The sequence below is a fragment of the Eleutherodactylus coqui genome, chromosome 4 (assembly GCF_035609145.1).
Source record: "Eleutherodactylus coqui strain aEleCoq1 chromosome 4, aEleCoq1.hap1, whole genome shotgun sequence".
In the NCBI taxonomy this organism is placed as follows: domain Eukaryota; kingdom Metazoa; phylum Chordata; class Amphibia; order Anura; family Eleutherodactylidae; genus Eleutherodactylus; species Eleutherodactylus coqui.
In genome coordinates, this window is record NC_089840.1 from 64,731,653 (window position 1) to 64,744,404 (window position 12,752).

General features: G+C 43.5%; 1 protein-coding gene and 1 long non-coding RNA gene across 2 annotated transcripts in view; both read right to left on the minus strand.

Moving 5' to 3' along the window:
* The window catches only part of LRRC75A (leucine rich repeat containing 75A), a 454,790-nt gene that overhangs the window by 137,600 nt on the left and 304,438 nt on the right, over window positions 1–12,752 (minus strand). The gene's annotated exons all lie outside the window — the stretch shown is intronic.
* On the minus strand, window positions 3,476–4,857 carry LOC136624640 (uncharacterized). The gene is made up of 3 exons (XR_010792365.1): window positions 4,797–4,857; window positions 3,748–3,829; window positions 3,476–3,514 (listed from the first exon to the last, which is right to left on the minus strand). It is a non-coding gene; the product is annotated as an uncharacterized lncRNA (long non-coding RNA).

A 12,752-nucleotide genomic window follows, 5' to 3' on the forward strand; every position in this document is an offset into this window, starting at 1 on the left:
GTTTGCTATTCTGTGAACAGTGATAAGTAAAATGAATTAGAAATCATATATAACATTTCTATTATATATATTTACTATATGAAGACATTGCATGGGATCATTTCATGATAAATCCAGCAACAGTCCCATAGATCAAGGCAGAATAAACTGAGAATGATCAGAAAGCCTCCAGTGCTGGTAAACGCCGGACTAGGAGACGCAGCCTATGATTATCCAGCTAACCACATGTCATTGGAAACCACTCCTTCAAACCTCCTTTGTGTAGAATGTTACTCTACAACTTTAATTATGAACAGCATATATACTTAGATTTGGTAGCGGAAGTCATAGGGTGCTTTAGTTTTACGGAACAGCCAGGATTGAGTCTCATTTGCTTTGGCTGGCTCATTCCAGATGATGGTCTTTTAGTTGTGCTGCAGTTCTCTCTGATCATCTATGTGGATGGAGTTTGATGGCTACTAGATGGACCGTCCTCATTGTCCTCATCCTGGCTGAGCAGTGGGCTACCACATATCTGACAATATGCTGTCTCATCACCAAGACTTGTGGAGAATCCATATCTACGAAGACAGGAAAAACAGGGATTAGTAGGCAGGTATTGGCCAAGAAGACCAATTATTAGAGGATGAACTTATTTTATACTATAACAATTTGAACGATTTCATGAAATTTTTTTTTTTTTTTTTATAACCAAATGAAAGCTGCATTAATGTATTTTTCTGAAGCTGCTATATAAATTTGTACTGCCTAATATTTGTTATACTATTTATATAAAATATCACTTTACCTTTTTAGGCATCATTCACACATGTAGGCTGCCAGCAGATGGGTGGAAATTCCGCGGCGGGATTTCCACCGCTGGAAGCTGCCATAGGATTGCTTTAACAAACACAATCCTATGCAGACAGCTGCGATTTGGCTGCGCGAAATTTCGCGTGGCAAACAAATCGCGGCATGCTCACTGGCCGCCGGCACATGAAAGAGCCGGGGCCGCGGGAGAGGTGAGTGCCCGCGCTGCTCTCTGCAGACGCTCGGGTCGGGTCCCGCTGCGAGAATTCTTGCAGCCGGATCCGACCCGGCCGTCTGCAGGTGGCTGTAGTTGAACTTGTAATTGATTTGATAATTGTGGTACTGGTGGGCGCTCAGGGTGGACACGGATGACCTTTTCAGCATAGGACGTCCACAGTTGATCATGTCCATTTCCTTGCACTCCATCGATGAGCCAGCAGGCTGCATGACAAATCTCATGTGCCCATGTGTCTCTAACACGGTATAAAGGTAAACGTATACACAGTATGAAAGATACAATGTATCACAAGTGTCATTAATGTAAACCCCAAAGCAGCTCCATAACGTGTAGCGCGATTGTGAAACTTACCTGCAGAGTCACAGACGATTTCGGAGAGCTCAATAATTGAAGAACAATCCCCATCATCCAGTACATTACAACAGAGACCAGATGCTGCCATCAGATGTGTATTCCATTTTATTTGTGTGGAACCAGGTAGCTAAGGGAGCAAGTGAAACAAAAATCCATTAAATCTGCAATTTTTATCAAGTGGTGGTTAAAGTTAATTTTAAAAACCTTTTTCATCCCGAAATCAAGACCATGTGGATAAAACTTGGGAACCTCATTAGGGGCTTAGCTATAGGGATGCAGAGGTAGCAGGCCCATCCGGGCCCTGGTGCCTAAGAGGGCACAGCATGCCACATGTCAAGACACCCAAAATGGCACACGGTAGGCGAGAGGCTCTAATACAGATTTTATATTAGGGTTCAGAAGTGCCAAGTTGTAATTCGGACCAGATTTGGAGCCAACAATTGCTGCTAGGGAGAAATCCATAAAGACCACAAATTATGACTAGAGTTTAAGATGAATAGATGGACATCAAGATGTGTAACCCAGAGATTAAATACTGTACAAGATACCTTGTTCTCAAACATGGTTCGGTTGTATAGGTTGAACAGTTGTGTTCCCAGCTCCTGTTTGGTCGGGAAATGTGTAACATATGGGGATGTCACTGCCGTAATTTCATGGATAAAGCAGTTCTTGATGTTACATCTAGGTCCCCTGGAAAGAAGAAAAAAATTATATATCAATCAGTCCTTCATTATTTCAAACACTAATCCCAGGGAAGGGGGGGATCTGAATAAGAGGGGGAGCTTCCATAGGGGCATGAAGCAGCAGCTATAGGTACAGACCGGTGGAGGCAGGAAAGTGCAGCTCCCAGAAGGCGAATTACAGGAACATAAACTTCATATAACTTACCCTTCCTCTGAGGTGGGTTCATCTGTACATTCAAAGGGTTTGTTATCTGTATAGAAATATAAAGCAGTGAAGATGTTTAATTATGATACAATCAGTAGAGGAAGGTTTATATTAGCGAGTATTTATAATTCAGGAAGACAAATGCATTATAGTAAAGAACATCTTAGCTTTCCTCCATTTGGACACCCTGAAGAGGACCTAATATTAGATGTGACTTAGTGACTAACTCCATGTTATATTTCAGGCAAAATATATAATGAACTATGCCTGGATTTAGCAGAAGAATCATCATGAGAAGCTAATGTTTTAGGCTTATATTGGTCTCCGATGCAGACTAAAAAATAGAAAGTTTAATTAAACTTTTATTAAAAGTCATCTCTAAAGATCCAGATAATAGTTGTGGAAACTGACCAGTTATGTTGGTTGTTGGTGTTATTATGGTGCAATCATCCTCGTCATCGCTGTCACTAATGAACACTGGAGATCCGCACTGCTCTTAGCCATCGACGGCGTCTGTATCAGAAGTCCTGGGTCCTGTGAATAACATAAGAGTAGAGAGGAGTCAGCAATGTACTATGTCCAGTACTAGAGATGAGTGAGTATACTCGCTAAGACACATTACTCGAGCGAGTAGTGCCTTAGCCGAGTATCTCCCCGCTCGTCTCTAAAGATTCGGGGACTGGTGCGGGTGACAGGTGAGTTGCGGCGGGGAGCGGGGGGGGGGGGGGGAGAGAGAGAGATCTCCCCTCCATTCCTCCCCGCTCTTCCCTGCCGTGCCCCGCCCCCCGCCAACCCCCGAATCTTTAGAGACGAGCAGGGAGATACTCGACAAAGGCACTACTCGCTCGAGTAATGTGCCTTAGTGAGTATACTCGCTCATCTCTATCCAATACCAGAAATCAGGGTTGTTTCTATAAAACTCAGCTTATTACTCCTTACGTTTACGACTTGATGTTTCCTCACTTGTAAAATCATCATCTGAAATCACAATGACATCGTTGGATCTGTGAAATCACATATAGACCTATAAATGAGGGGATACAATTCTAATAGTGAAACCTCACAAGTCTTATTAACTGGATGAAATCATTGATATCAGTAGGTGAGAGAAGATGAAATAATGCAGATCCCGGGAACCAGCAGGGTCTTATATGTAGTAGATGCTGATGGACCTGAGCTCCGCACCAAGAAGATGTCATTGATCTTACCTGTAGACGTCATGGCTGGATGATGGTTTAGATGTAACTGATGAAGAGGGAAAAAATGAATGTATTAGCCAAATAATAGTAATAATCAAAAGAAAGCAAACGGCTTGAAACAAATCTCATCTACCAGGAGAATTCAAACTTGACTTTAGATGTTAGTGACCCGGGGTGCAAAACTACTAAACATGGATTACGCTGCTATAATCTTAAATCCATTTATTATAAAGGCATACAGCAGCGTAATAGAGTCCTTATAATATAGGAGATCAGTACCTGGTTTTCTGGGTGTTACCCCACTTAGGAAACCCCCTTCCTGTTCTTTATTCGGAAGTTTTGGTTTCTTTCTAGGATGAGACTAGAAGAAAGGAAGTAGATAAAGAAGATGAAGTATTTAACATCATGACTAGTATTAACCAACTAGTTGTAACTAATAGGCAAAAATAGCAAAATGTCATGTTCTGACTTCATTTTCCTTGTAAGAGTTAAGGACAGTTAGCCATAATCAGAGTAATGAGACTATAGAGAATTGACGGATCACCTGATGGAAATCCTCATCACCGCTGCTAGCGTCCGAATCGGACAACACAATAATACGTTTAAAACACTTTTTTGACGCCATTTCTGTAGCCACAGAATAGCACGATCCTCTCTCTATAACTCCTTCAACAACCCTCAATGGAATTATCCATTACATGGCATTTAGAACTGTCCGGTATGTTCTACGCCAGTTAAGTTTAGTGACAATATTAGTCATGTGACATTGATATTGTAATGTCATTGGTCAAATATTAATACATAAAGCAGATACAGGGGCAGCCTTAAGTTGAATAGTGCCGATTGTAGCACCTTCTACTGACTCCCCCATTATGGAGTATCATATGGGGCCCAAATAAAACCGTTATGCAATGTGCAGATACTGTAACACTTCCAGATTCCTGATGAACGCAGCATATTCTATGAAGAAGGAACACAACCGCATTCTGTGCCGCTGTCTTTCCATTGGTTCAGACGCCAACTGTGGCATCAGGGCTGCAGACCAGGGGTGGCCTTGTCAGTAGTGACAGGTAATCCACCCAATGTGACTGCACAAGTCACAAAGCCCGGAGTATGACTAGGAAGATTGTATGTGTATCAATTTACTGGTTAACATGTATATTAATGACAGAGCAATTATATTCGGATGAGGCCGTGTGTAGTGGGCGCAATGCAGGCATGACCTATAGATAGTAGCCTTGCTATATTAACATGTGCATGAGGCAGTTTACATACCGGACCATTGAATATTATTCTCAGTATCACTTATATGTAATTTTTGCAATTACCCAATATACTTTCTGGATCAGCTTCTCCTGGTTTCAAGATCTCTGCTTGCTGTTATTCAGTAGGATACAGGATCTTTACTTCCTGAAGACGAGGCGCATCCTTAATGGTATTCTGTGAACAGTGATGATAGAATAAATTAGAAATCATATATAACTTTTCTATTGTACATATTTACTACATGAATACATTGTCATCACTTACAATGGGCGCTGTTGCCATGGTGTGCGGGGGGCACTCAATCTATATTTGCCTATTAGTATGTTTTTGTAGTGTGGAAGGAAACACAGAAACACAAGGGAGAACATACAAACGCCATGCGGATGTTGTCCTTGGTCAGATTCGAACCTATGACCCCACCGCTGCAAGTCAAACATGGGGCCTACTATAGAAATAAATGTCTAAAATGATGGAAGGGAAAGACGTACAAGGCCTTACTGTTCTGGATAACAAAAAAACACTATGGGGGGCTTTTAATTTTTGTTATGGAGCCTCTTCTCTACACCAGTACATGGAAATAAAATATCACTTAACCTTTTTAGACACCATTCGCGCATGTAGTTGATATCATAATTGTGGTACTTGGTCACTGGCGGGCGCTCAGGATGGACACGGGGGACCTTTTCAGCATAGGACGTCCACAGTTGATCATGTCCATCTTCTTGCACTCCATTGATGAGCCAGCAGGCTGCATGACACATCTCATGTGCCAATGTGTCTCTAACACGGTCTAAAGGTAAAAGTATACACAGTATGAAGGATACAATGTATCACAAGTGTCATTATTGTCAACCCCAAAGCAGCTCCATAACATGTAGAGCAGTTTTATATTAACCCTTTCCAATCCACTGCCTGACCTCTGAAGACATTATGAGTTAAGGCTGTACAGCTCTGATGTTGGAAGACGTCCGTCAGGGTTCTCTTACTGTATATTGCCAGCCTCTCTGCTGTCGGAGCCTATCCAACGTGTCACCTCATGCAGTACTGGCTTTAGCCAGCAGATAACGCCATTGTACTACGGCAGAAAAAGAGTAAGCCCCCTAGGAAACCAGGATAAAAAATTGGCTTGGAAAGGGTTAGGTGCCTGTCTGTTAGGGACAGTAAAAAAAACTGGCAAAAATCCTCTGCCATTCTCTGGGTTTTTTTTGTGTATATCTTGGACAACCAGTGCTGCCTACTGACATTGGGGATGGAAGTGCTTGGTGGCATATAAAAATAAGCTTTTTAGGGCTTTAACATATGGCCATGTGAAAATTATGGCTACATAATGGGGCAAGAAGAAACTGTTGGTTTCTCGCGTGATAATACTACGCACAAGAAGAGATAGGACTTGCCCTATCTTTCTCGCATGTAGTTTTCCATACATGCAAGAAAGATAGGGCAGGCCTGCTTTTTTTTTTCTGACCCACACGCAATAGCATGGAGTTTGGATATTCAAAAAAAAAAAACCCAAAGCAGTGCATGCTCTAATACACTCTGTAACAACCCAGGGGTGCCGCGGCTCTGCGTCTAGTATGCTTGGATTCATAACATTATGTCACCACCCGCATATTCCAAAGGTGACATAATACAACGAATCCAAGCATACTAGCCGCGGAGCCTCGGCACCCCTGGCAGCCTCTCTGGATGAAGCTGGCTCTGTTGCCGCTGGCTCTCTGGATGAAACACGCCCCATCATTAAAGGGTTGTAAATGACTAGATTTTGTATATCGTGTAAACATTTTGGGTAGAGGTGCCCCTGTGAAAAAAAATCACATGTAAAAATTCATATTCAATGCAGAATATATAATATGTTGTGATAGGCCACGCCCCTAACCACACCCTGGTCACACCCCAACCACATCCCCTTTTGGTAGGGGCACCGGGCCGTAAATTCTTTTTTCCAGGGGTGCCCCGAGGCTGAAAAGGTTGGGAACCACTGTTTTAGAGCATAGCGACCCTGGGCTTTAACTGGTAGACCGCATCCTTTATTGCTAAGGTGTTGGACAAACGCACTTTCAGCCAACAGCTATCTCTCCCAATCCCCCTACACACATTGACGTTAAGCTCGGCCGAGCATGCATGGGCCTCTGTGTAGCGAGGAACAAAGCTGCTGCCAGACCTCCGGCAGTGGCTTATCTCCTGAGAACACAAGGATCGGGCAGTAGAAATCCAGCCATACACGTTAGATGATTGGCCAGTCCAGGCAGAATTGGCAAGTCAACAGAGTGATGCAGCAACAAGAAAGGCAAACACAATTGCTATAAACTAGACATCCAGTAGGTAGTGATATAAACCATACTGATATAACTTAGTATATCACTATATACAGGATGTATAGTCTATACCAGCTTTACATATATAATTATATACAGAAGATACCCAGGTTATACATCTCCTGTATATAGTGATATTGACCATACTGGTATATCCTGGTATATCACTATATACAGGGAGGTGTAGAGCTTATACTAGCTGTACATATAATTATATACAGGAGATACCCAGTTAGGTTGGTTTCACCCCTGCATTGGGGATATCACTTTTCTGCTCCATTCGGGGAGCAGGAAAGGGAATCCCCGTGGCCGAGTGGCTCTGTCTCAGACGGAAGCGACAGAGCCAGGCGGACTCATTGACTATAAAGGGGTCCGTCCGCTTTCTGCCCAGCCACCTGGCTTTTGGCTGGAGAAAAAGGCACTGCATGCATCGCTTTTTCTTCCAGTATTTTGAGGTGGATATGAGACTGAACTTCGGTCCGGAGCTTCCCACACAAATGTGCAACCGGCTTAACACCAGCATGGTCAATATCACTGTATGCAGGAAATGTATATACATCTGCTGTATATATTGATAACGACCATGTATATAGTGATACGGAGCATGCAGGTATAACCTGGGTATCTCCTGAATATGATGGCACGCTTTGCACACAATTAAAAAATGCATCAAAAACCTGCATGCGGTTTACAAAAATACACACATGCATTGTTTACATGCACATGCCGTTATTAATAGTGCATGCAGTTTCTTAAAACGTGTGCGGTTTTTGAATACTAAATGCAGTTTTTTAATGTGCTTTTTTAATTGTGGTTAACATTTTGTGCGCTACTGCGATGCATAAACATAGCGGTCATACATAATAATATTGCGTATAGGCAGCGTTGATTATGCACCCATACAGAACTATGGGCTTTCTCGGGCATAATACACCGCAAAATAGAATATGTTGCTTTCTTTTTTGCGCTTGTGTATCACGCAATTCCTACTCGCAAATGTGAGGGGATCTGCGTATGGCAATATATTTGATTGCCTGCGAATTACTGCATATCACATGCACGTACGCTACGCATATTCACGTAGTCCAAGAAATGTGTCATGTTTGGAAAGTTTATGCCAAGGGGCTAGATCAGGTAAGTAAATTCGTTTTGCAGCTGTATGCTGTGCGGTTTATATATGGGTACAGGTATGGGGTTGGGGGGACCAAGCTGAACTTTTGCACCCCAGCCCCTGAGCCTTTAGTTACACCCCTATCCTAGAAATGACTATAGCTGCAGGCTGAACTGCTTGTTTCTATCCGTTCAGCTCCCTCAGGGGTCAGTTTTTGGTTTACTTTACACTCTGTAGGTTTATTTTCATATGATGCATTTAGCTAACTGTGTACATAGGCCTTAGTGTCTAAAGAAATCTACAGAAACTACTCAACTAGGTCTATGAATGAGCTGCACTATGTGACCACAAGGTGGCAGGAAAGGACGATGCAAGAGGAATGGAAATAACACTTACAATTGATAAGAACCAGAAAACTCACATCAAACGGGGAAAAAGTTGCTGAATGTCTTCTGTAACCTCTTCGTGATACGGCCTATTTTGGACGTAAGGATGCAACAAGATTTGGGGATTTTCATCTCCACTTTTCAAAAGTCCTGACTTTTTTATTTTCTCAGTGACATAGAGGGCTTGTTATCTGCTGTTTTGTATTAGTGTACACTGCGACCAGTATGATTGGTATTGGTTTACCACAATAAAGAACGGATTTACTAAGTTTGTACCGAATACCTGGCCTGGATGTGGTTTACTGGTGTGGACCATCCATCTGGTGGAGAAAAGATGGCGACCCAATGATCTAACATTCCAAAAGTTGTCACAAGCTGTAATATTTATTGGTACCATTTTGGGGTACATATAACTTTTTTATCACTTCATTGTGTTTCTGGGAACCAAATTAACAAAAAAGCATTTTAGCTCTTTGTTTTCTTGCTTATTTTTTATTCTGCACAGCAAACACTAAACGAAAGTTCAATTCATTGTATGTGTCATCACAGATGTAACGATACTGCACATGTGGCTTTTTAACTAAAAAAGAGAAACTTTGCAAACAGTTGTTTTTTTAACATTTTCTGGGACTATTTCTTTTACATTCTTTTTTATATGTCCCTCTAAGGGACTTGAACCTGCGATCTCAAGATCACACAGATAATACACTGCAGTACTTCTATCACTGTTTCTTCCTATCACTGGTCATGGCAGGCCTAGACGCTATTGATTTGGCAAAACATGATTTCATAGCGGAGGGCAAATGATATCACTGAAGGAGCGCCGTTTCTCTGCTAACCTTCTAGACTCCATGATCAACAGTGATCGTGGCATTTAAGGGGTTAGCAGCGGTGATTGGTGTTCTCACTGATCCCCGCTGTTACAGCAGGAAGCAGGCTATCCGTCACAGCCAACTTCTGCTGCGGATGGCACGGGCTTAACTACTGAGCCCACACCATCCATAGGGCTTCATTATACATTACTTTTTGCAGTAACTCTTTCCCACCCAGGATGTACATAAACGCCCTGGAGCATATATATAATGTATAAAATATATATCAGTTTGTGATAAAGCTGATCATGACAGAGCAATAAACATAAATAACTGGTTATGATGGAACTCGGGCTGTTGTTAGTCCTCTGGCATCCATTCTTAAAGTGTAAATAGATGCTTTAACAACTTTTGATTGGTAGGCGTCCGGGTGCTGAGACCTCCACCGATCACTAATAAGAACGATCAAAAGTGAGTGCTGTGCCCATTCGGTTGTGTCTGGTTTTCCTTGTAGCAATATACTGGCTCCTTAGAAAGTTTATAGAGTCTGTACACCACTCACCAATACTAGCCAAATAGCCACAGCACTCAGGCCAACTTTACATGGGCAATTGCTAATTACGGCCTGATATCGCACTCGCCAACATGCGATTTGCCCAGGATGCGAGGCGTTTTCATATCAAAACCGCCTCGCATTACTTTGTGGAAGTAGCGATCCTCTGCCACAAAGGAGGATCACGAAGTGTCTCCTATTGTTTTCAATGGGAAGACCTCGCGTCCACCAAGCATGCTGCCGCCAGCCCCATTGAACACAATGGGCAGTGTGATTCAAGGGCACGCCCAAAGATAGGACGTGCCACGACTTGTTTCCTGCATCTCAATCGCCTGTGTATTCAAAAGAATGGGGTTCATATTCACGCGAGACTTATGTGTCTCGCAATGCACAAATCTGGTGCGACTTCTGGGCCGTGTGAAAATGGCCTTGGTCACTAGCGTACCACTAGGGATCACAATTGTGACCAGGACTCTCCGCTAGGGGGAAGCCTACGTGGCCCCCACCATAAGCTGTCTAACTGACAAGGGGTGGCTCCAAATGACACCCAGACAGGGGCAGCCGGCAGCTGATTACAGGCTACAGACTCTCCCGGCATATGGTCCTCCCTTCCACTGAGAGACTGCAGTTGTGATTGGTCACAACAGTGCACTGCCGGCCACGTGGTTGGTCCGGTCAGTGATGTCTGATAGTGGAAGAGTGGAGTGGAGCATGTGGTATGTCTGAGCTATGTCCTGCATGTAATCATATATGTATAGCTGGTATAAGTTATACCAGCTGTACATATAATTGTATACAGGAGATATCCAGGTTATACCAGCATGGTCTATATCACTCTATACAGGGGGATGTACATCTCTTGTATACAGTGATATGGAGCATGCTGGTATAACCTGGGTATCACCTGTACATGATTGCAAACTTTACACACAATTAAAAAAAGCATTAAAAAAACTGCATGTGGTTTAAAAAAAAAACAACAAAAAACCCACGTTTTGTTTAAATCCACATGCAGTTTTTAATAGTGTATGCAGTTTCTTAAAAACGCATGCGTTTTTTAATTGTTGCTTAAAAATGCAACCAAAAAATATGAACACAGCCTAAAGGCCGCCATCACACGGGCGTCAAAATCGCACGAGACTTGTGCGTTGTGAGATGTGCAGATCACGTACAAATATGAGCTTCTTTCTTTTGAATGGGGTCATACACATGAGCGATGCTTTCCACAATGGCACCATGATGTGATGTTGGAAACAAATCGCGCATATTCTATCTTGTGTGTACTCTCGCATCATACTGCCCATTGCTTTCAATGGGGCTGTTGGCAGCATCACATCATGTGCTCAGTGCACGCGATGTGAGGTCTCCCATTGAAAACAATGGGAGAAACTCTGCAAGCTTTCACCCGCAAAGTGATGCCAGCGTATTTTCACATATGCCTCACATCCTTGGGGATTTCACATGGTAGGGAGTGCGATATAGGGGCGGGATTCACAGCCGTATATCGCGCTTGCCCATGTGAAGTTTGCCCAAGGGGCTGCAAACATATTTTCATGTAGTCCAGAAAATGAGTCATGTTTAGAAAGCTTATGCCAAGTGGCTAGATTATGTATGTAAAGTTGTTTTGCAGCTGTATGCAACATGGTTTGGATATGGATACCGGTAGAGTGATGGGCGGAGCTGGACTTTTGCACCCGGGCCCCTGAGCCTTTAGTTGCTGTCCTACACTCTGTTGTATGCTTCTGTGCATTTGTGGTAGCAATTGATGGAGGTATCAGCACCTGGAACCCCAAGCCAAATTTCTGACAGCGCACTATGATATATTTTAGAAGTTTATAAAACATTTAGTTACACTGTAGTGGCCCAGTGCATGCTTTCTTGTGTGGATGCTCGGTGCGGGGCAGTCTTGTTGTGTGTGTGTTGTACAGCTGCAGCGGGTGAGAGGTTGATGTCTGCGGGGTGTGAGCTGACTGTCTGTGGGTGTCTCGGTTTGTGTCCTGTCATGTGGTATGAGAGAGGCTGTGGGTGTGAGTGATTGAGAGCGGGAAAAGGGTAGTTGTAGTTCTTCCGTCTTCTGGAGCTGAGAGAGCAAAGCTCAGAGATATATGAAGGCACCTTCAGTCCTCATGTGTTGAAGATAGAAGAGGAGGAGAGATTTCCTGAATGCTAGGATCAGCATGATCAGTAAGTAAGCCCAAGAGAGAGAGAGAGAGAGAGTGAGCGTGAGCCAGTCCTAAGGCTTTCCTACACAAGGCCCAGTGCAGAGGTACTCTTCTACTCAGTTGTTCACACCCAAGGGTCCTGAAGTCTGGGACCACTGGGTGGAGGTACGCATCTACAATCATCACATACACAAGCGTCTTGAAGTCTGGGGTTGCTGTGTGAAGCTACTCATCTTCAAGTCTGTCTGTATATATAGAGATATTCCTGATTCTTCCTGCACTTGGAGTACTGCCTTTTTATGCCTTGTAACGTTGGGGTGTTTATTCAAGTAAAGTTATTTCAGGACCTGACTGTTCCTGGGGACCTGAGGTACTATACTCCTGTTTGTGGCTCATTTATTGCCCCCCTCCCAATGTTTATGCCGAGGGGGACCCAAACGGTGGCATCATCCGTGACAACCACAATCCCTGTTCCACCATTAATTGGGCATCCCTATCCTAGGAGTATCCGGAAGAGGCCCAATGCTGCCCTGGCCTTGGCTGCATGCGTCCCTTCCGGAGGGAGCGTGGTAAGTGTCGCCATTACCAGCCAGCATTTTGCCCTCCCAGCTCTTCAGCATATGCCATGTGACCGGGGTCACCCTATAGAATGCTGCAGCCTACTCCTTCTTGGCGTTAC